This window comes from Chinchilla lanigera, unplaced genomic scaffold (genome assembly GCF_000276665.1).
Source record: "Chinchilla lanigera isolate Chin_1 unplaced genomic scaffold, ChiLan1.0 scaffold00062, whole genome shotgun sequence".
NCBI classification, from domain to species: Eukaryota; Metazoa; Chordata; class Mammalia; order Rodentia; family Chinchillidae; genus Chinchilla; species Chinchilla lanigera.
Window position 1 is genome coordinate 2,102,183 of NW_004955463.1, and position 4,691 is coordinate 2,106,873.

A 4,691-nucleotide genomic window follows, 5' to 3' on the forward strand; every position below is an offset into this window, starting at 1 on the left:
AGAAAATAGCAAAAACAATACAAGCAACACAGAATCTCTGACAAGGTGATAGGAAATTAACAATGCTTGTTGTATTGCATATTGATATCTTCAATTTGGATACTCAGATAAACAAATATAAACATGCAAGATGGATTATACACTTAATTCTAAACCTTAGAACTTACTAATGTGACCATATTTGAAGGTACTCTATTTTAAAAGGTAACTAGATAAGAATGAGCTTCTATGTAGGCCTTGGTCCAATCTGACTGGAGCTCTTATTCAAAGAAGAAATTTGGACACAGACACTCGGCTGTGCATGCCCAGAGGGGCTGTGTGCAGACACAGTGGGAAGCCCGCTGTTGGCAAACTGAGGAGAGAAATTTCAGGAGAGATGAATTCTGCTAACATATTGATCTTGGAATTCTAGCCTCCAGAGATGTGTGAAAGTAAACCTCTAATGCAGAAGCCATTTGGTCTCCAGTATCTTATTATTAGCATTAGTGGACTAATATAACTGCCAACCTAACTTTCACGCTAAATCATCCAGAACCTCAGGAGACCCTGCTCTTCAGCATTCATCTCAGATGTTGTCAAGGAGAATGATGAACATAGAATAAAATTGGAGAATTTGAAGTCAGTATTGTAACAGGGAGTTCTCCAAATCAAGGAACACTGTCCACTTCCACGATAAGGTGTCCATGTAGTAATCTATTACAGATTCTTTATCACTGGTACCTGTCATGAATGTTGGCTATGATAGTTTTCTCTTTTTCTCAGTGGGGGTGAATTCTTATGGTTATTTTGTCAATGTTGCATGCCCATTGATTTTTGTATGAACTTATAAGGAACCAACATGGCTGCTACAGCCCATCAAAGAGTTCAAAACTGCAATGCTAATGATATTATAATGACCATAAGGTTACCTTTGGTTACTCTGAAGCAGTTAAAGTGTATACTCCTCATGCTCATGCCAGGGGTTGTGGAAGTGTTATAAGAGCAGGGGAATGTGGAGAAGTAGGACCATATTTTTCAGGCTCATGTCAAGATGTTGAGGAGATATGTGAGAGTAGGAGGCTCTTGTGTTTTCTAGGAGCCAGAAAGCATTCATTCTGTTGTGAGCGTAAGTTCAAGATGTCTCCCACACTGTCAATTTCCTGCCTCACTGGTATCACAGATACTGAACTGGATAACATGTCAAGATGAGTTGGTAGGGGCTGGGGATTTAGCTCAGCGGCAAAAGCGCCTGCCTGGCAAGTGCAAGGTCATGAGTTCGGTTCCCGGTACCGGAGAAAAACCAAAAAAAAACAAACAAAAAAAAAAAAAAAAAAAAAAAAAGATGAGTTGGTAGTTGGTCTTCCTTGGGTGGAGGGTGATATATTGTTTATGTGGTGAAAGGGATGAAAAAGATATTTGGTGAGCACAGGAGTAACTGTGACAAAGACTAGTAGGTATCATCAGCATCCATGTTCTCTTTCTTTTACTCCACAAAACTATGACTTTCCTCAGTAGACCCTATAGAAAGGTACAAGACACTTGACTGAATTTAGGCTGATTGAATGTTGAAAGAGGTGATCTGTACTACTTACAGTTCGGTTCTATGAAATCTAATGCTTCTTATTTATTCTCTTGACTGGTGGAACATAATCTAGTAGAAGATGTAGACTGTAGAATTCAGAAAAGTTATTAGGTTGAATAATTGTGTAGAGTAGAACTTTTGCCACTGTGACTCACATGGATATCTGAAGAGAATAAGAAATGAAACTTTGTGGTAGTGAGACACTAAGACTTGAGTGCTGATTGCCATTATTAGTATTATTTATATTGACCGACACAGAAATATGCTTATTGAGTAGACTTTAGGGATCATAGGGTATGTACCTGTTCAATTTTACCATAAATGCCAATAGTCTCCAATCTTGTCAAACACATTTCATAGTGCCAAGAGCACAGTGTGAAAGTACTTCAGAAATTCCAAATTCTCCCTAGCAGTTTCTACTGGCAGATTTAAGTATTTTTGCCAACATAGAGATATAAAGTAGTAGTATCTAATTTGGATTTCATTTCATTTCATTTCATTTTTAATTTAAATTTTCCTGAGCAATGATAATGGTGGACATGTTTATTTATTCTCTATTAACTTTTTTCCATGTTCAAGTCTTTAACACACTTTTCTAGTGAAAGCTTTGTTCCCTCCCCCACACACATACACACACTTGCTAATTATTTGTGAGCTATATATTTTGAAATGTCCTCTACCAGTTTGAACTGTGTCTTATATATGTATCTGCCAGGAAGTCTGGAAAATAAAAACCACTCATAATCCTACCATAAAAGAGAACAACTCTGAATATGTAGTGTATTTTTATTTAGTGAACACCTGTAATGAAACATAAGTTTATATAGCTTTTCGGAACCAGAAGGGGCTATAAAATTTTTTTTTCTTGTATTTGTTGAGTATGTATAGTGTAATAAATTTTGTGGTAATGCTGTTTCCATGTTATTGTACTTAACCCAACCTCTTTTAAAAGGATGATATAAAGTAGTTCTGGCTCTTCTAAGAGAGCCTGATTCTGTGTGGAGACAGGGATAGTCAGAAGGTTACACATCATGAACCCAGGAGCCAAGACTAGAATCAACTTTTTTGCTTTCCAGTTTAGTTCTATTTCCACCACATCCCACATCAATGTTTTGAGGGAGTAAAAACTGTAAACAATGAACACATTCTTTATCTGAAATCTTAATAAAGAAGTTGGGATTCTGTCAGGCTCTTCTATAAATTCAGAACTGGATTGTGGTGTCAGGTTCTTCAGGGTTGTCTGGAACATGTCTATGAATTGTCATTTCTATTGCCTGCTGATGATTATATTGTAGCTGGTCAAGGACTCACTGTTTCTTTAAACTGAGGTTTCAAGCATATTTACTTCCAATAAATAATAAAGATTCACACCTGTAATCCCAGCACTCGGGAGGCTGAGTTAGGAGGATCGTTGCGAGTTCGAGGCCAGTCTAGCTACAAAGAGAGCTCAAGGCCAGCCTGAACTGCATAGCGAGACCCTGTCTCAAAAAAAAAAAAAAAAAAAAAAAAAAAAAAAAAAGATTAACTTCATTATGTAGTTTTTAATATTTTCAGTTAGTGGTCCTGACCCCAAATTTTACCTTTATCTTTAAAGGAGGTTTAAGTAAGTTAACTAAGTTTAGGAGGCATATTCTCCTTTATATCATAAATACATTAAGTAATTTTGAAATTTCTGATAACTAGGGAACCATAGAAATTTTACCTTTAAATCAAGATTGATCCATATGTAATAACAGGTAGACATCTGCTTTTTGTAATTCAGGATATGTAGGACATAGGCAGAAATTTAAAATAGAGTTCTCTAGTCCTATAGAAATGTTATGTATAAACATTTATAAATATATCTGAAAACTGTAGTTTTGTGAAATTAGTTTTTAATGAAAATATAGAGAATTCATATATTGTCTCCATGTCAAAAAAGAAAAAAGCAGCTGGGAAATTATTTTTATAACACTACCAGATGAAAAAAAGCACTGTAGTAACAAAGAATTATTGGAGTGATTTTATAATATGAGCTACAACTTACTATACACAAAAACTGCTTCTAAAATGGATTATCAAAAGAAAAATCAATACAAATGTTTTACTCTTTCTCTGATGTTCAGACTTCTACTAAATATGCACTTTATCCACATGAGCTATACAAATCAAAACAAATGTATTTAATCACAGGTAAATTTAGTCATTATTTTCTGTATCAAAGAAATGCAAATGTCCAATTATGTCTTTAAGAAATTCCATCCTTTCCAACATCCATGCCCAAAAGAATTACCTTTCAGAAGGGGGAGGGTTTATATTCTTGGTCATACAGACACACTTTGAAGATCACCAGGAAAACAAGCCAAATCTGGAAGCATAGGAAGGTGGAGCTGACTGCACGCAGAGCAGAAAAGTTTGAAATAATAAGGGAGGAAACTGCAAGAGCTCACATGGGGAAGAAATACCTCACTGCCTAGACATTTTGCCAAAGTCTATAAAGTTTTATCTTTAATTAGGACAAAGATAGGTATTTCTCGCTCTTTAGGAAACTCATTCTGACATATAGCATTTCATTAGGCTGCAGTTTGTGGGGAATGTACTCTCAGTTCAATATCAAGAGTTTATCTGTAGCAGGATGTGGTGGTGCACTCCTATAATCCCAGTACTCAGTTCAAGGCCAGTCTTGGCTACACAGCCAGTTCAAGGCTAGTTTGAGCCACATGGCAAAACATCTCCAAAAAAAAAAAAAAAGAAAAAAAAAAAGAGTATATCAGTGTGGTGGATTGACAACTGGTGGTCAATTTGTAACACTCAGCCAAAATGAATCAGCATATCTTCTCCACTGCTGGTGGGAATGCAGACTGGTGAAACCACTGTGGAAATCAGTTTGGAGATGCCTTAGCAAACTAGGTCTAGAGGTCTCATTTAACCCAGCTGTTCCCCTTCTGGGTATTTTCCCAGAAGATCTAAAAACATCACATCACAGAGATATACATGCACCTATGTTCATAGCAGCACAATTTATAATTGCTAAATTGTGGAAGCAACCCAAATGTCCATCCAGTGAGGATTGGATAAAAAAATTTTGGTACATTTATATAATGGAATATTACTCAGCTATAAAGAAAGATAAACTCGAGGCTTTTATAGG